Source organism: Cervus canadensis, chromosome 2 (genome assembly GCF_019320065.1).
Source record: "Cervus canadensis isolate Bull #8, Minnesota chromosome 2, ASM1932006v1, whole genome shotgun sequence".
Classification (NCBI taxonomy): Eukaryota; Metazoa; Chordata; class Mammalia; order Artiodactyla; family Cervidae; genus Cervus; species Cervus canadensis.
Genome location: NC_057387.1, coordinates 75,919,638 through 75,939,687, shown reverse-complemented (window position 1 = coordinate 75,939,687; position 20,050 = coordinate 75,919,638). Strand labels below are relative to the sequence as shown.

Here is a 20,050-nt window from a genome sequence, read left to right as displayed (position 1 = left end):
TATAGGCAATAGGCTGGAAATGTTCTTGGCGGGGGCAGGAGAGGGGCTGTCTGTGTAATCCCAGATGGAGTTTGTAAATAGGAAAACTATGGGGAGTGCCTTCCTCAGATTCCTTTAGCGGTGTGACTGTTACTGGTGGACTGGTGGGAAGGAAGTGGAGCACAGCTAGGGTCGTGTCACGATTGTTTAGATCATAATGGGACGTTTAGAAGTAGTTTAAAGTAGTGGGAAGAAGTGTTTGGGAGAAGCTGAGGTGGTGACATCAGATGTGACTGTATGGGAATGGTGGGCAAGGGTAGGTCCAACTGCAGCCCTTTGAGGTGTGAAACTTCAGTGATTGTCAGGGAAAGTGGTCCCATTTAACAGAGGGGTGCAGTCCATACCTGTGGGAAGTTCCAGTTGACAAGAACCCCTGTGGGTTTGGCGTAGCAAGTGGCTGGCACTGAAGCTGGCCCCATGGCATAGTGGAAATGCTGTTGAGCTTTGGAGTCATGCATACCTCGGGCTCAACGTCTTACTGACTTTGTAAATTTGGGGAAAGTTAATGAACTTGATTTCCTCCTTTGTAAGAATCCCTATATCATAGGGCTTTGGGGAGAGTCAGAGGAGGTCATTTATGTCAAACACCTGGCAAGTAAGAGGATTCTCCGGTTTGTTCTCTCTGGAGTTATATATTTTCATTTCATTTAAAAACTTCCTCAGTGAATGTGGTGCTTTGAATAGAGTCAGTGATATAATCCAGTGGTGTTTAGGAGATGTGTCTGGGTGTGTGTGTGTGTGTGTGTTCACCACTCAACCATTCTCTGTTCTGCAGAGGTTATAAGCATTTGCTCATTGTTTTAATTGTGTTGTCCTATTTTCCTTTGAATTTGTCTTATTTCCGTTTTCTTTTTTTTAATTTGTTTACTTGGCTGAGTTGGGTCTTTGTTGCGGTACTCAGGAGCTTTTGTTGTGGCGTCTAATTGTGTGACAGGGGCTCCCGAGCTCTTGGACTAAAGTAGTTACGGCCCGTGGGCTTAGTTGCTCTGAGATGTGCTGGATCTTAGTTCCTGGACCAGGGATCAAACCCACGTCGCTTGCATTGCAAGGGCAGATTCTTAACCACTGGACCATCAGGGAAACCCCTTGTTTCCACTCTTATCCAAACAAAGCTACTTAACATGTGTGCCTCTTTTGGAAGGCAGGGAAAATTGCTTTTTAAAAATTGTGTCGTCATTAAAAGGACAGTTTTCTTTCTTTTTTTTTTTTAAGGTAGAATAAGGTTTGTTTTTATTGAATGTGTGATTTATGCAATTGCTGAGGCTACTACGTATAGAGAAGAGGGGGAGAACTATTTCTTGGTCGCTTCCTCCTTGGACAGAATCTTGATGATTTTCTCCCTCTTGGCCTGAAGCTGCTCTTCATGGTGCTTGAGGGCTTCCTCGGTCTTAGACCTGCAGGCCTTAGCCTGGTCCGCCAGAAGCTTCTTGCGAGCTTTGTCTGCCTTCAGCTTGTGGATATATTCCATGATATATATATATACATATACATACATATATATATATATATATATATATATATATATATTCCATGGATATATCCAGCTTGTGGATATAATCCACTTGTTTTTGAACATGTTACCCTTCACCTTCAGGTACAGGCTGTGATACACGTGGTGATCAGTCTTCTGAGCATGGTATCTTCTGAGCAGCCAGCACAGTTCTCATCCTCTGCTTTCAGGTTACCTTTTCGAACATTCGAGCATTGGCAGTACCCTTTCGCTTATCTATGCCCATATGCCTGCCCTTCCAGCGAGCCAAGGTGTTTTTCCACCACTGAGTCCAAGAAGTCATAGGCTTCCAGGTGATCAGCCCATCTTTGTTTGGCTTCCGGATCTGCTGACGGGAATTGGCCTTGGTGATTTCATTAGTCTCCTTGAGGTCCAACCAGACCGATTTGCCACAGCAGGGGGACCCTGGAGACAAGCCTTTTCTGAAGCCTGAGCATACTCATGGCTGTGGCCACAGCAGTGAAAGGGAAAGGACAGTTTTCTTACCTTTACCTCTTTATCTGATAGGTTAGATTTTCTCAAGGTCTTTTCATAAACAGAGTAGCTGACATAACTGAAATTCAACTTTTGCTTTGCTTGGTTTTCCTAAATTTTAACACTGCTGCTTCTGTATTTTTCTTCTACATGACCCCTGTAGGTCTTGGGAAAAATAGCCAATGTAGTTTGTAGGAGAGCTATAAAATATTGATTGTATGTATGAGTAGTTTCCTAGTTTTCTTAAATAGTAACTATAAATACCATCTCAGGACATAATTTAGTTTTTCAAAGAGAGAGATTGACTTTCAACTTGCATTACTTCATTGGCTTAGCTTTTAAAAAAAATCAAGAATGCAGCTTGGAATAAGATGAAAGTGCAAAACCTTTTCATTGAACTCAGTTTTGTTTCAGTTTTCTAGGGTTCTTAGGAGCTAAACACTATGCATAACAATAACTGTGTTAGGTTTAATTATTTGTTCCATTTCTTAACATCTTAGAATTGGAAGGGATTTTAAGTCCTTCTGTCCAAGTGGCCATTCTGTGTTAGATCCCTTCTACAGCAGCTGACAGCCAACTTGCCTCCTCTGGAGGCAGGCTCTTTCATTGCTGGACAGGTCTAATTGTTGGAAGATTTTTTTTCCCCCCTCATACTGAGATGAAAGCCAACTCCTTGAAACTGTCATCCATAAACTGTCATCCACTTATCCAACTTCAGTCTTTTGTTGTCACATAAATTAAATCCACTAGCTCTTCAGATAATTGAAAATAGTTGCTAGGCACCACTTCTCTGACTTAAGTTGTCTTTTTTTTCCCCCCAAGAAAAATAGCCCTTGTTCCCCCAGCCATTCTTCCCATGATATCTTTTCTAGGTTCTTTTGCAGCCTGATTTCACTATGGCCCTTTTAATCTGCAGTGGCCATCCCTCCTGACAGCTAGCTAAATGTGGCAGGATCATTGCAGCTAAGTTACCGGAAAGCTGGGTTCACCTCTTAGTGGATGTTGAGCCAGTAGACACAACCAAGCCAAAGTACGGGAGAATGAAGGACTTATTACTTGCAGCAAGTACTTTGTGATCTTTCTCAAAGCAGCATACCCAATCAGCAAAATCAGGGAAGTTTAAGCTAAGGCTACATGCATATTCATGAAGGGGCTTGAGCCAGGAGAGTTCAGCCTAAAATTGGGGCAAAGGCCAACAATCTAAGTCTTGGTTGATTGAAGTCTGGAGGGCAGCATCCTTATCCTATCTTGCATCTGGGTTGGGGTCCTAGTTTCTACAGAACTCAAAGATATATTATTATGTATATCCTTTGAGGAGTAACTAGGACTCTTGCTTTATCACTGAACTGATGTTTGACTGCCTTTTCTCTATTCCAGCATTCCTTTGTTCCCTTAAGATCATTATTATTGAGACCTGTTCAAGGGCAAGCATCCTGATCAGGGTTAGATCACAAAATGTTTTAGGCCAAAATGAGTTCTCTCATGTCAAGAAAGCCATTCCTGGTTCTCTTTCTCCAGGGACCGCCTACCCTATCTGCTTACAGTTATAGTGGATTTACTTCTATATTCTACTTCCTAAATGAATACATTATTTGGGAGTATTTCTGAACATGTCCTGCAATTCAGTGTAGCTCATGTAGCTTCATAAAGCTGACAGTACTTGAAGATTAGTGCGAAGACCTAAGTTCAGACACCAGCTACTCCAGACTATTCAGCTCTGTAGTGCTGTCCTTGAGTGAGGGTTCAGAGATCTTGCTTTCTTGGTTCCCTCTGAGAATTAGGGACAAATTAGATTCCAGGAGAAATTCCGGATGGAATTAATCAGCCTAAATATTGCAGGACACAGATCAGCAGTGAACAACTCATGACCGAATTTACCCAGATTGTCATTAATTATAGCTTATTTGGACTGTTTCCCACATATTATTTTATGAAACCCAGGATTGTAGCGACTTAGGTTACCAAAGAAGAGATGAGGCCAAATGAATTGAAAAATCTGAGCTTGGAGCAAAGTTTTATTGCAGGGTCAAGCAAGGAGACCGGTGGCTTGTGCTCCAAACCCCATGAATTCCCTGATGGCTTTTGTGGAAGTTTCTATAAACAAAATTTGGGGTGAGGGCTACAGGATGTGTGACTTTTCTTCTGATTTATTGGTGGTGAGGTGACAGAGTGGTGCTCCCAAATTACCAACCCCCACCTGGGTGGAGCCTTAGTTCCTGCGGAAGAACTCAAAGATTCTGTTATGTAGTCCCTTGAGGAGGAATCAGGATGCTGCTTTAATCACTGTACTATAGTTTCTTGTTTGTTCCTCCTTTGTTTCTGCATCCCTTATTTCCCTGATTGGTAGCTGTTTGAATCTGTCCTTTGGATCTTTGGGAGGGTTTAGGAAGGAGGCTGAAGCCTTTATCCTTTAAATAAGAAATGGAGGTGACTTCACTGGGCTTCCCTGTGGCTCAGCAGGTGAAGAATCTGCCTGCAATGCAGGAGACCTGGGTTCGATCCCTGGGTTGGTAAGATCCCCTGGAGAAGGGAAAGGCTACCCACTCCAATATGCTGGCCTGGAGAATTCCATGTACTGTATAGGTCAAGGGGTTGGAAAGAGTTGGACATGACTCAGCGACTTTCACTTTCACTGGTGGTTTAGTGGCCTAGACTCTGAGCTCCCAATGCAGGGTGCCCAGGTTTGATCCCTGGTCAGGGAACTAGATCCCACATGCTGCAACTAAAGATCCCACAGGATGCAATGAAGATCAAAGATCCTGTGTGCCGCAACTAACCAAATAAATAAAAGAAATAGGGGACCCAGAAAGACTTTGTGTCCATTGGGGCCCCACAGTATCCTGATCAGTTTCACCCATGCCAGATACGTTAGTGACGCAAAGCTCTGAGAGTTGCCTTTAATAAGAGTTTGTGCTATGACCCACATAGCTGGGTTTGGAGTCTGACTTGGCCACCCTAGCTGTAGGAATTTGGGCAAAGCATCAATGGCTAACCTTTTTGTGTTTATTCATTTATAAATGAGAGTCATGATAGAGCTGCCTCATCAAGTTTCCCTGTGTGAAATAAGTTAATATGTTTTGGCAGGGCTGAGGCTAGTTTTAAAAGAGCAAGCAAGGCACCCTCCTTAAGTAAAAAATTTAAAGGGCTGCCAAAAAAATCAGTCATCAAGATAAATAGTTTAATGGAGTAAAATAAGGCACATGTCAACATTTGAAAATTTATTGTTTTAAAGATTTATTTTTATTTATTAGTGGCTGGTGCTGGGTCTTCATTGTGGCATGTGGGCTTTCTTTAGTTGCAGCGAGCAGGGGGCTACTCTCCAGTTGTGGTGCTCAGGCTTCTCAATGCAGTGGCGTCTCTTGTTGTGGAGCATGGGCTCTAGGGCTCATGGCCTTCGGTAGTTTTGGCACGTGGGCTCAGTCGTCATGGCTCCCGGGCTCTGGAACACAGACTCTGTAGTTGTGTTGCATGGGCCCAATTGCTCCTTGTCATGTGGGATCCTCCTGGATCAGGGATTGAACCTGTGACCCCCGTATTGGCAGGCAAATTCTTCACCATTGAGCTACCAGGGAAGTGCCAAAATACCAACATTTTAAATAGAGACCAAATCTTAAAGGACTGAGATTGGGGTGAAGTGAGTGACAGTGAGTTGTACAAGTGCAGGATTGGATCCTGTCTTTATTTAAAAATTTCGTAATTTTTCATCATGGGTTTTTTTGCCTTGAGAAATGAAATATTTCCTGCCGTATCAGTAAACAAAGGATGTCATAGTCATCAGCAATTGCAGCCACCACGGATGGTGAGCTGGTGAGCCCTGGGGAACTCAGGAAGAAAAAAATACCTGCCATCTAGCAGCCATCAGACTGTAGCCGCTCCCTATGTTGAGCCCTGAAGAAACTCAGGATGTGATGACACAGGATACAGACCCCAGATAGATTCCTTCATATCAAAGGAGTGATTTCAGTGAGCTAGGACTTTTGTATTTTTCTATATATAGAAAAATGCAAAATTCCTTAACTTGGGATATCTGGTTTTCTTTAATCAAAAATAATCTTTTGATATTCAAACTACCTGCCCTTTGTTGTAAAACTCTACCTGGCTCCTCTCCTCACCTCCTTAGTGGTTCTCCAGGGTTACTTGAGATGCTGTCTCCTAGGCTTGAAATACTAAAAATTCTCTTAACTTTTAAGTTGTGAATATCTTTTAAATCCATAGCCTTAATTTTGGTATTTTAAAACATTGAATAATACTTTAAAATATTATTTATCTTGGTTACTAGAGCTTGTTTTCTTTTATATCCTCTCCAATTTTTGGCCCAAAGTGAGTGCCTCACTAATCTCACCCCGGTTGCAGACAGATGTGTTGTTTGTAGTTATCACGGGGATGTTAGTCTTGTGGAGGAAATGTGTTCTGAAAGCCTCATGTAAGGATTTCTTTCCCCAGCATAGATGTTTCTGTTAGGTTATCTCAGAGTGCCAGTCCAAATCTCATCAAGGTCAACTTTAGGTTTTGAAATGTTGTGTTTCAAATACTGCTAAAGTTCACAGCCAGAGAATTAAAAATGCATGTACTGAGCTTATGTCTAGAGGAATCTAGCCAAACCAAATAGCACTGCAACATTGCTTCTCCTCGATGGTGGGGATTGTGAAAGATGGACACAGATGGTGGCTGAGCCGGAGCTGGAACTACTGTTAGTTGGCGAGAGATATTCTAAGTGACAGAAACCAGACCCCACTGGGGATTATAAAGTGGTGTTTCTAGAAGTTAAATTATGATCATAGAATCTTTCTTTAGTTCTGGTTCTTCTCCAGTTTGCCTTTAGTTATACAGACCTGATTATAAGCATGTCTTGGAAATCTTTTTCATAGTTAGTGACCAGTGAAAGGCAAAAAACAAACAAACAAAAAGCTACAGAATCTGATGTTTTAAAGCTTTCTTCTTGAAAGTCCAGTTGTCACACAGGCAAGGCCAACTGTTAGGGCACCACTCTGTTGCAGTGATCTTTCCCTCTTTCCTTCATTCCTTTCTACTACAGATTCATCCAGTGCTGCTTTCTGAACAGAGTAAGAGACATAGTCCTTCCTAAAAGGTGGTCCAGTGGTTAAGAATCTGCCTGCCTATGTAGGGGACATGGTTTTGACCCCTGGTCTGGGAAGATTCCACAAGCCTCAACTGCTGTGCCTGAGTGCCCTTGAGCCCGTGCTCTGCAACAAGAGAAGCCAACGAAGTGAGAAGCCCGGGTAGTAGTGCCATCTGCTGCAACTAGAGAAAGCCCGTGCACAGCAATGAAGACCTTGTGTACCTCCCCCTCAAAAAAAGTCGCAGAGACTGGATGTTGTTGATGCGTTGCATAAAATATGTAAAGCTAAATAAACTAGTAATCACCATCGCAGTTGTCATTGGCTTCCATGAGGTTTACATTTACCTGCAGGTTTTATCATTTTGTTTTTAGATTCCCAAGAGGTGGAATCCAATTGTTTACTTGTAGTAGAATGAATTAAAAACATAACTTCATTTTGTTGACTGCTACCAGACCATGCTGCCTTGCCATGGCAAGGTGGATCTACTGCATGAATTTGATCATTTATAGAGACTCCAGGTGTTTTTTGGCTTAGTGTTAAAAAAAGAAAAAAGGAATGGGAAATTCTTGTCTTGAGTGTATGTCACCTTCTTTGTACCAGTTTTTAGAGAACAGCTGTGGCAGCTGCTTAACTATACATGTCTGCTTTGTTTTCCTTCTTTCATTTGGCAGGTGGAAAAAGTGTGAAAGTTTAAAATTGAGTGTAAAATTGTATATCTGGTGGAGCATTCAGATTTCATGTATATGCATATCTAGCAGAAAAAGATGTAGAGACTTGAGTGTAGAATAAGTGTAGAGGTTGAAATCACTAGTATACTAGTGGCACTTTGATTTATAAGGGGATATATATCCTCAGATATCCAGGAACTCTTCTTGAAATAGAGGCAACTCTGGGAATAATTATCTTAGCCTGAAAGCCATCCCTTGGTTTAATGGGCAAAGTTTAATGTTTCCTGTTGGGTAATTTATCAGCTCGTCTTCAAATTAGTTAGTGAGGTTAAGACTTCTAGAGTCAGAGGATGAAATCCAATGCTTTCTTCTCCTGATTACTTCTGCTTCTGGGCAAGTTCGGACTGAGTTGTCAACAGATTTGCAAATCGCAAATCCTGGTGGGTAGCATTGAGTCATTGTGATATGTAACCTGGGAGAGTGACTATTCTCAGGAATAGACACACTGTCACAGTCAGGGTGATGGGTGACACTGGGGAACAGTCTGTGGCACTTGACCAGTACTCCAGGATTATCTGTTGAATTTGGAAGACTCAGGTTCCCATCCTGTGTGCTTGATAGCTCAGTTGGTAAAGAATCCACCTGCAATGCAGGAGACCCTGGTTTGATCCCTGGGTTGGGAGAATCTGCTGGAGAAGGGAAAGGCTACCCACTCCAGTATTCTGGCCTAGAGAATTCCATGGGCTGTATAGTTCACGGGGTCACAAAAAGTCAGACACGACTGAGCGACTTTCACTATTAGATTCCCATCACCTGCTCAGTGGGTACACAGCACTTCACTCCATCATGTACAGTTCTGATCACTCTCTAATCGCTCTTTTTTTAAAATTAAACTTAGTTTTTTTTTTAATTTATTTATCTGGCTGCAGCAAGTGTTAGTTGCAGCAGGGACCTTCTGTCTTCTTTGTAGCATGCAGGATCTTTAGTTGCAGCATGTGAACCCGTATTTGGAGCATCGGCATCTAGTTCCCTGACCAGGGATTGAACCCGGGTCCACTGAATTGGTAGCATGATGTCTTAGCCACTGGACCTCCAGCGAAGTCCCAATATTTCATTCTTTTTAATGGCTTGGTAATATTCTCTCTCTGTATATGTGTGTGTGTGTCTGTGTGTGTATCACTCATTTTCTTTATCCATTCATCTACTGATGGACGTTTAGGTTGTTTCCATACCGTGGCTATTGAACTGCAGTTAACATTGTTGTTGTTGTCTAGTTGCTGAGTCATCTCCTACTTTTTTTGCAACCCCATGGACTGTAGCCTGACAGGCTTCTCTGTCCATGGCATTTTTCAAGCAAGAATACTGGGAGTGGGTTGCTATTTCCTCCTCCAGGGGATCTTCTCAACCCAGGGATCAAACCCGAGTATCTTCTGCCTCCCGCATTGGCAGGCAGATTCTTTACCACCAAGCCAACTGGGAAGTCCCACAGTGTACGCAAGGCTACATAAATCTTTTCAAGTTGGTGTTTTCATTTTCTTTGGATAAATACCCTGAGTGGAATTGCTGGATCATATGGTAATTCTTTTTTTTTTTTTTAATTTATTTATTTTTGGCTGCACTGAGTCTTCATTGCTGAGCACTGGCTTTCTTTAGTTGGGAAAGCAGGGGCTACTTTATAGTTGCCGTGTGGGGGCTTCTCCTTATGTTGGCTTCTCATGTTGTGGAACATGGAATTAGCTGCTCTGTGGCATGTAGAATCTTCTCAGACCAGGTTTCGAACCTGTATTCCCTGCATTAGCAGATGGATTCTCTACCACTGGACCACCCAGGGAAGTCCCAGGTGATTCTATTTTTGATTTTTTGCAGAACCTCTGTACTGTTTTTTATATGGTTGCCCTCTGGTATTATTATTATTGTTGTCCTTGCTGGTGTTAAAGGATGATGGCATGTGGGCCTTCTCAGTGGACCATATATCCCACTGGGAGCCCTAGAGGAAAAGTGTTTCCCTCCTCTTCTTTTCCTTTGTTTGTAGGACTGCCTGCTACCAGCCCTGGGAGGCTGGTGAATGTGCACGTCTTCGGTGTTCTTGGAGTAGTTCTCCATCCGAGTATTGCCAGAAAGCTATGGCAGAGGGAGAGAGAGAGGACCCTTCCCCCCACCCCCACCGTGGGCAGCAGTAGCAACCCACCCTGTTTGAGCAGATGGCTCTGGAGGAAACAGCAGCTTCCCTTGTGCAGATCTGCAGCCAAAATCCTGCACAGAGAGGCAGCTGACAAGATGCCTGGCACAGCCAGATCCATACCCAGGCCTTCTGCAATGGGAAGGAATTCCTTTTATCTTGCTTTAAAAGTGAAAATCCCCTCTGTCCTCTGCATGGGGCTAGTAGTTGGGTTTGGTCAGGTCACAAGGGAGGCAGAGAAAATCTAGAGAGCTTGTGATCATAAAGTATGATCCTGCTCCTTGGGGCTGGAAGTGCCTGTATCGTGGGTGCCAAGGCAGACTTGCGGCACTTGAGCTTGAGGAGATGGCTGAACACTCTGGGTCTAAAACTCAGCCTTGATTTTGGCAAACCTTACGGATTACTTGCCTTTTCCCATTTGTTCCCTTGCCCAGATTCTGTTGCCTTCATCCCAGTCTGCTTTTTCTCCTGCTGCTTATGTAAGGCAGCATGTGGTCCTTCACCAGATGTTCATGGTGCGTCTATAAATGCATGTGTTCCTATTCTGGGCCAAGAAAATATTCCAAAATTTTTTTGGCTTAATGAAATTTATAGTATCTTTTTCCTTTCATGATTTATTTAAAAGTCTAAAAATGAAGTCACTGTGCAATTTTATTCTTTGAATCAGTATGTGGGGGGGGTCACATAATTGATCTGCTGATGGGATGAGAAAGCTTAAGGATATTCTTTGTGCTTAGACATTCGATCACCTTCTTTCTCAGTAATGCGAGCCCCTCCCCTACCCAAAGTCGTGGCTTTTGTCCATGCATATTTTTATCTTGGCTATTATAGAAAACACACCCACTGCCAACACATTTCTGGACCTAGGGTACAAAATTAGACTAAGTGAATGTAAATATCCAGTCTGGCTAGAGAGGTAAAAAGCAAAGAGGCCAAACAGAGCATTTGCCCTTATTCCCAGGCACATGGGTCAGGCCTGAGTTCTGGTCCAGACCCCGCTTGTCATGTCTAGCATGGATATAGTGGTCAGCACCTTAGTGGTGCCTGAAGGCAGGGAGATGCTCCTTGGTCTCACCTGTGCTCACTTCAGAGGTAGAGTCTAGGTGAGTGAAAGGATCCTGCTGTGGTTTCAGACGTGCTAAGCAGTGTGAAAGCTCAAGTCCAAAGCCAGGTATATTAGTACCTATACCTGCGCTCATCTCACATGCTAGCCAAGTAATGCTCAAAATTCTCTAAGCCAGGCTTCAACAGTACGTGAACCCAGAACTACCAGATATTCAAACTGGATTTAGAAAAGGCAGAGGAACCAGAGATCAAATTGACAACTTCCTCTGGATCATAGAAAAGCAAGAGAGTTCCAGAAAAACATTTAATTCTGCTTCATTGACTACGCTAAAGCCTTTGACTATGTGGATCGCAGCAAACTGGAAAATTCTTAAAGAGATGGGAATACCAGACGACCTTACCTGTCTCCTGAGAAATCTGTATGCAGGTCAAGAAGCAGTGGTTACAATCTGACATGGAACAATGGACTGCTTCCAAATTGGGAAAGGAGTATGTAAAGGCTATATATTGTCACCTTGTTTGTTTAACTTATATGCATAGTATCATGTGAAATGCCAGGCTATGCTGGGCTTCGTGAAGCACAAGCTGAAATCAGGATTGCTGGGAGAAGTATCAACAACCTCAGATATGCAGATGACACCACCTTTATGGCAGAAAGTGAAGAGGAACTAAAGAGCCTCTTGATGAAAGTGAAAGAGGAGAGTGAAAAAGCAGGCTTAAAACTCAGCATTCAAAAAACAAAGATCATGGCATCCAGTCCCATCACTTCATGGCAAATAGATGGGGAAATAATGGAAACGGTGGCAGACTTTATTTTTTTGGGCTCCAAAATCACTGCAGATGGTGACCGCAGCCATGAAATTAAAAGACACTTGCTCCTTGGAACAAAAGCTATGACCAACCTAGGCAACATATTAAAAAGCAGAGACATTACTTTGCTGACAGAGGTCCATCTAGTTAAAGCTATGGTTTTTGCAGTAGTCATGTATGTGGATGTGAGATTTGGATCACAGAGAAAGAAAGCTGAGTGCCAAAGAATCGATGCTTTTGAAATGTGGTGTTGGAGAAGACTCTTGAGAGTCCCTTGGACTGCAAGGAGATCAATCCAGTCAATCCTAAAGGAATCAACTCTCAACATTTACTGGAAGGACTGATTGAAGCTCCAATATTTTGGCTACCTGATGTGAAGAATTGACTCATTGGAAAAGACCCTGATGCTGGGAAAGATTGAAGGCAGGAGGAGAAGGGGATGATAGAGGATGAGATGGTTGGATGGCACCACCGACTCAATGGACATGAGTTTGAGCAAGCTCCAGGAGTTGGTGATGGACAGGGAAGCCTGGCGTGCTGTAGTCCTTGGGGCTGCAAAGAGTTGGACACAACTGAGCGAATGAACTGAACAGAGGTATAGGAAATTGGAATTCTGCCTCTGAGATTACAGAGGAAGAAGAGTTCACCTCCCTCACTCAAATGAGGAAACTTGAGGCTGCAATCAGTGAAGGACATTGATGTGTTCAGGCCATGGGCAGTGACTTGGAGGCAAACTTAAAAGAGTCAAGACTCCAGATTCCCACTTTTGTGGTAATTCATTGTATCATATTGGCTCTTTGCTTCATTATGAAGGCAGTTCTATGTTTTTGAAAGGATATTGTTCCTTGATTAAAAATATAGATATTAGTAATCAACTGAATGATCTCATTTAAATGTGGAATCTCAGAAACAAACAAAACAAAAAAACCTTGAGCTCATAGATACAGAGAACAGATTGGTGATTGCCAGAGGTGGGGGTTTAGCCTGTCAAAAAGTCCAAACTAAAGTATAAGAGCCCTTGGGATGCACATATAGTGTGGTGGTTATAGTTAATAATATTTTATTACGTATTTGAAATTTGCCAAGAGAATATATCTTTTTTTTTCCCCCTCAAAAGTAATTCATTTGTTTATTGGATTTCTGTTTTATCTTCTTTTTTTATGGTCATGTTTTCCAGCATGTGGGATTTAGTTACCCAACCAGGGATTGAACCCGTGCCCCCTGCGTTGAGAGCACAGAGTCTTAACTGCCAGACCACCAGGGAGGTCCCTGGTTTTCTATTTTGAATATAGAAATATTTATGTGTGTACACACTAATGAGAATAGACCTTAAATGTTCTCTTCATAAGAAAAAAGTTTGTGGCTATGAATGTTGACGGATGTTAACTGGCTTTATTGTGGTGATCATTTTTCAATATATACGAATATCAAGTCATTATGTTGTAGATCAGAAACTAATGTTATGTGAATTAGAACTCAATAGAAAAAAAGAAATCACACTAAATTCTTTCATTTTAACCTCAGAATTAGTGGTAAAGAGAAACATTTGTACTTTACGTTTGGGTTCAACTCTAAAAAGAAAAAATAATTTTTTTTGCTATTAACCTCCTTTTAACCTTGGGAGTAGTGATTGATCATATAGATCACAAGTAGTTTTCAAATATTTATTCAAATAATTTTCACCACAATTTCCTTTGGTTAAGACACCAGTAATAATAATGACCTTGTCCCGTGCTAAGTTGCAGCCTGCCAGGCTTCTCTGTCCGTGAAATTCTTCAGGCAAGAATACTGGAGTGGGTTGCCATGCCCTCTCCAGGAGATCTTCCCAACCCAGGGATTGAACCCATGTCTCCTGCAGCTTCCACTTTGTAGGCAGATTCTTACTGCTGAGTCACTGGGGAAGCCCCAGTAATGACCCCATGATGAGGTAAACATTTTATCCGGAGACTAAATGGCAGAGGAAAGGTTTTGAAGACACGAGTGCTTTGTGTGAAGTTAGGAGCGATGTGGTCAATGATTTGATCCTAGGGGGAACTTAGTCTGATGATGTCCAAAGGAACAAAGAGTGGATAGAATAAAGTCTTTATAGTTTCAAAATGTTGCCTGGTTTTACATTAAGTAGGTTATACATTTATCTTTGGTACTGTTCCTTTCCTTTTTTTTTTTTTTGCCTTGCTGTGTTGCTTGTGTGATCTTAGTTCCCTGACCAGGGATTGAACCTGAGGCCTCAGCAGTGAAAGTGTGGAGTTCTAACCACTGAACCACCAGGGAATTTCCTCTGGTCTTCTTTGGTCTTGGTTTACAATTCCTAATATCTTGTGATTTATCAGGAAACCATTGGGTAGAACCTAACTTGTGACACATAGACACCCAGAAGAGGAGATAGCTCAGAGAGGCAGCAGGTTTTTGACAGCTGAGCCTAGTACAAGCTCTGACTTGGGGTGACTTCCAAGCAAGCACCTGCATGTTAGTTTGGAAATGATAAGTTGTTTCCTTCACACTAAACTCTTCGCTTATTCTGTTAGATAATATTTTGGAGTTGCGCTCTCAGAATCTTTAAGAGGTGACTCATGCACCTCTTGTGGGTGTTGGAGGATGTCAGGTGGCTTCGGAAGGGGCAGGCATCCACTTGCAGGAACAGATCCTTTCTTGTGAAGAGCTCCAGTTTGGGATCCAAAGACAACCTGTGGTGATGATCTTTCTGCACCAGCCTGAATAGACTGAAGCAATCATCGTGAGACCCATTAACAAACTACACTGTGTCTGTTTATAATGGTTTGCTTATTAATCCAGTAATTTATTTTACTCAATTATTCAAGGCTTACCAAAAAATTAGAAAAAATAATATTTAAAGGAAATATTTCTGTACATAATTCTTACTGTGATTAAGAAGGTCTTTCTAAGCCTTAATTGGCTTAAAGCGTTGACTTTATCAGGACTGCTGAAAAATACAATAGATATAAGATTGTGGGTGTAGTGATAATAAAGTTCATCTAATCTGTAGGACCTTAGCAATGGAAGGATGGAGATTTTAAAGATAGGGTAGCTCTTGATCTCAAGTACAGTGGCTCTTGCTGTTGTTAAGTTGCTAAGTTGTGTCCGACTCTGCCATCCCATGGACTGTAACCTGCCAGGCTCCTCTGCCCATGACATTTTTCCCGGTGAGAATACTGGAGTGGGTTACCATTTCCTTCTCTAGGGTATCTTCCCGACCCAAGGATTGAACCTGTGTCTCCTGCATTGCCAGGCAGATTGTTTACTACTGAGCCACCTGGGAATCCCATAATATGTGGCCTCAAGGAGATTATAATCTGGTGTGGAGGATTTCTGAACAGCCTCCATTGAACACAATGAACGATGTGTAGGTAGATGTGCAACCACATGTAGTTGCACAGGCTGTGACCCTGCATAGGGAGTGGGCGGGTACTTGGCTGGGGAGTGTTGGGGGTGGGCTTACAGTCCAGCTTGGGTTCTGTCCAGCAAGCTGTGTTCCCTGGCTTACAGCTGAGTCAGCTTTGAGAAATGGGCATCTTCCAAAGGCAATATCTTTTTTCTCATGTCTGAAGACACATCATGTACTAACTTCAGCCCAGGTGCTGGTGGAGTGCAGGAGAGAGGATTACTCCTCTGAAGGGAGTAGGAAATACATGGCTGTGAGGTGGCTGGTACATGAAGTCCTTGAAAGGTGATTCTTCCAGGCAACCTCTGTCAGCCCTTCAAAGCCCAGTTCTAGGGAGGCAAGTATTCTCGGACCTAAGGTCAGATGGCGGTGACCACCTGTGTGTCCCTGTGTGTCTCAGGCACATGTCCGTCAGCACTGTCTTTCTCTCCTGTCTTGCCCCTTCCTCCCTGAGTCTGTGGACTGCTCGAGGAAAGAGACCTTGAGGGAGAGATCTGTGGGGGAGGTCAGGTGTGAGGAATAGTTCCAGGTGGATCAGAAAGATTTTGATTGCCATCCTGAGGAGTTTCCACATCATCCTGTAGGCCAGGGAATGCATTCTTGGTGTTGGAGGAGGAAGCGACTTGTGCCAACTATATTTTCTTTTCTTTTTTTTTTTTGGAAAGCTTCTTGGAGTTGTATAGACATGGATCAGAGGAGAGAAGGGGCCATGTGGAGAGTTTGGAGGTATAGGGTTGCAGGGTGCTTAAGAGCTTGGTAGGAAGCAGCTGCACAGAAATAGTTGCTGTAAGTTTTTATTTAGTTGAAGACATGTATTTCCCACAGGGCATACTATCACCATTAATGCATATATATCCTGCACACACACATTCTTCCAGGTGCCGTTACTGGTAAAGAACCTGCCTGCCTAAAGCAGGAGACATAAGAGGCACGGGTTCAATCCCTGGGTCAGGAAGATCACCTGGAGGAGGGCATGGCAACCAACTCCAGTACTCTTGCCTGGAGAATCCCATGGACAGAGGAACTGGCAGGCTACGGTCCATAGGGTCTCAAAGAGTCAGACAAGACTGAAGTGACTTAGCATGCATACATATATGACAGAAATGTATGTTCCTGTCCCTTTTGTTAGGGATTTGCTTCACCCTTCCAGGAGAATGGACTCTAACATCCAAAGTGCCATTATTCAGGGAAATGCTCTCAAACACTGAGAGACAGTGTAGTAAAGTGGTTAAGGAAATGGAGACTACTTGAGTGTGATTCCTGGCTCTGTTACTTATTATTAGCTGAGTTACTTTCGGAGAATTACTTACTCTTTCTGTATTTCAGTGTACTTGTTTGCGAAATGGGGAAAATACTAGCATTGACTGCATAGATATTTATGAGGATTGATGGGTTCGTGTGTATAAACTGTTTCGGACAACACCTGGCATATAGGAACATATTAGAAAAGGCAGAGGAACCAGAGATCAAATTGCCAACACCCGCAGGATCGAAAAAGCAAGAGAGTTCCAGAAAAACATCTACTTCTGCTTTATTGACTGTGCCAAAGCCTTTGACTGTGGATCACAATAAACCGTGGAAAATTCTGAAAGAGATGGGAATACAAGACCACCCGACCTGCCTCTTGAAAAATCTGTATGCAGATCAGGAAGCAACAGTTAGAGCTGGACATGAAACAACAGACTGGTTCCAAATAGAGAAAGGAGTACGTCAAGGCTGTATATTGTCACCCTACTTATTTAACTTATATGCAGAGCACATCATGAGAAATGCTGGGCTGAATGAAGCACAAGCTGGGATCAAGATTGCTGGGAGAAATATCAATAATCTCAAATATGCAGATGACACCACCCTTATGGCAGAAAGTGAAGAAGAACTAAAGAGCCTCATGATGAAAGTGAAAGAGGAGAGTGAAAAAGTTGGCTTAAAGCTCAACATTCAGAAAACTAAGATCATGGCATCCGGTCCCATCACTTCAAGGCAGATAGATGGGAAAACAGTGGAAACAGTGGCTGACTTTATTTTTGAGGGCTCCAAAATCACTGCAGATGGTGACTGCAGCCATGAAATTAAAAGACACTTAACTCCTTGGAAAGTTATGACCAACCTAGATAGCATATTAAAAAGCAGAGACATTACTTTGTCACCAAAGGTCCGTCTAGTCAAGGCTATGGTTTTTTCAGTGGTCATGTATGGATGTGAGAGTTGGACTATAAAGAAGGCTGAGTGCGAAGAATTGATGCTTTTGAACTGTGGTGTTGGAGAAGACTCTTGAGGGTCCCTTGGACTGCAAGGAGATCCAGCTGGTCCATCCTAAAGGAGATCAGTCCTGGGTGTTCATTGGAAGGATGAAGTTGAAACTCCAATACTTTGGCCACCTGATGTGAAGAGCTGACTCATTGGAAAAGACCCTGATGCTGGGAAAGATTGAGGGCAGGAGGGGAAGGGGACAACAGAGGATAAGATGTTTGGATGGCGTTGCCGACTCAATGGACATGAGTTTGGGTAAACTCCAGGAGTTGGTGATAGTCAGGGAGGCCTGGAGTGCTGCGGTTCACGGGGTCCGGAAGAGCCGGACACGACTGAGTGACTGAACTAAACTGTAATGTGTGTTTGTGGGGGAGAGTGAGAGACAAAGTTGGCCTTCTCGGTGGTGTCCTGAGGGATCACTGTGAAGGGATGATACTGAGAGTGGGCAATGGTTTATCCTACTTTAGGCATCCTTAAGCAGGTATCAGGCTCTTTTACAGTGGTCTCTTTCACTGTTTTCTAACTGAACAATGAAGAGAACACGGAGTTGTTATGTGTTTCTGGTGATTTAGCCAGGCCTCTTGGCAATTTGCTGCTTTTTGGACATTTGCCCAGCTCTGTCTTCTGTATTTAGTTTGCCATCACTTTATAGGCAGTCAGACAAAAAGAAGATAAGCACGGTGTGTGTAATGTAAAGGATAACAGTTGTGTATCCACCACTCAACCTAAGGCATAAAACGTCACAAGTACCTTGGAAGTCCCTATATGTTCTTTCTCTATGACCCCAGCTGCTACCCTGCCCCTTGTAATTATCCTCTTGCTTTCCAATACACTTTTGCCATAGTTGTGTGGGTCCCTCAATACATCTATGGCAAAAGTGTATGACAAAACAAGAGGATAATTACAAGATGCAGGGTCCCTCAATGGGGCTTCCCTGGTGGCTTAGGCAGTAAAGAATCTGCCTGAAATGTGGGAGACTAGGGTTTGATCCCTGGGTAGGAAGATCCCTTGGAGAAGGAAATGGCAACCCAGTCCAGTATTCTTGCCTGGGAAATCTCATGGACAGAGGAGCCTGGTGGGCTACAGTCCATGGAGTTGCAAAGAGTCAGACATGATTTGGCGACTAACACACACACACATGGGTCCTTCAATAGTACTTTGAATAATACAGTGTAATTTAATCTGTTTTAGAATTTTATATAAATGGGAGATTTTAGGACAACAAAAAATATTTTTATCTCCTGGTCGTGCCAGTGAAATATAGGAGGCTATTCTTATAACTTGACTTTGTTTTGAAGTAGGCCAAGTTGTCAACTTGATCCCTGACCAAACCATCAGTGGCCTGTAACAAACAGTGTGGTCCTTGTGGCTCCTGTAACAAACAGTGGTCCTTTCATTGTTTCCCTGACATGTAGTGAAATGAGCCATGCCTGGCACAGACTAGTTGCTCAGTAAAATTTCTAAATGAATTGTAATAGCAAGGTCAATGAACGTCACGTGTTACAACTTCCATGTAGTTTGTTTTTGACATCTCTTTGCAACTGAACTGAATGTGGGCGTCCTAGCTGGGAAAGCTATATCCCAATGTAAATTCATAATCTAGCATACAGATGAGTGGTTGAAGTGTTTACACACCTGTCTGGTTCTGTCAGAAGTAGCTACACCTGTTATGAAAGGTGCAGTTAGCCCTGATCCTCTAGGGACTGAAAAGAGTTGGAGGGGCTACTTGGTCTTCAAGTGTGTATCAAACATCTGCTTTGGATCAGGTGCTGTTCATGGGGCATTCGAGACAGTGGTGTACCAGACAGACACGATCCTCTGTTGTATGCTGGGGAGGACTGACATGAGAAATAAAATGCAGATGTGGTGAGTGCTGTAAGGAGGGAGGAAGGATGCCCTGGGACCATATACTGAGGGCCTCGCTTGTTTTGGAGAAAGGAACTGGGACTGGAGAGTAGAGATGGCATGGGATGGCCACATGTGGGTGATGGGAGAAAATCTTTGAGGCCACTGAAGTAGGCAGGGGCCAGATCTTGGAGGGACTTGAAAGCCACTGCAGTAGAATCCCTTTGAAGTGTTTTGGCTTTTTTTCCACACATTTAAAAAATTTTATTTATTTATTTTTGATTGCTCTGGGTCTTCATTCCTTTGCGAGGGCTTTTCTCTGCCTGCGATGAGCGAGGGCTACTCTTCGTTGAGGTGTTCAGGCTTCTCATGGTGTTGACTTCTCTTGTTGTGGAGCGTAAGTTCTAGGGCAAGGGGGCTCAGTAGTTGCGGCTCCTAGGCTCTAGGGCACAGGCACTCTGGCTTAGCTGTCCACAGCATGTGGAATCTTCCCGGACCAGTGATGGAACCTTGTGTCCCCTGCATTGGCAGATGGAGTCTCATCCACTATGCCACCAGGGGAGCCCTGGTGTGTTTTTAACAGCAATGTGACTTGCTCAGATATGCAGTTTGTACCACTCCAGCTGTAGGGTAGAAAACAGTGGCATGAGATGGTGGGATGTGGAGGAGCTTAGTGTTATGAGGAAGCTACTGAATACTAAATCCTATCTTTTGAAGCCTAGCTGTAAA

The 20,050-nt window shown here is 43.1% G+C and overlaps 1 protein-coding gene and 1 non-coding gene across 3 annotated transcripts in view; one reads left to right on the top strand and one right to left on the bottom strand.

The window, feature by feature from the left end:
• Positions 1-20,050, top strand: part of AK4 (adenylate kinase 4) — an 85,318-nt gene that overhangs the window by 16,331 nt on the left and 48,937 nt on the right. The gene's annotated exons all lie outside the window — the stretch shown is intronic.
• Positions 14,025-14,097, bottom strand: TRNAE-UUC. The gene has a single exon. It is a non-coding gene; the product is annotated as a tRNA-Glu (tRNA).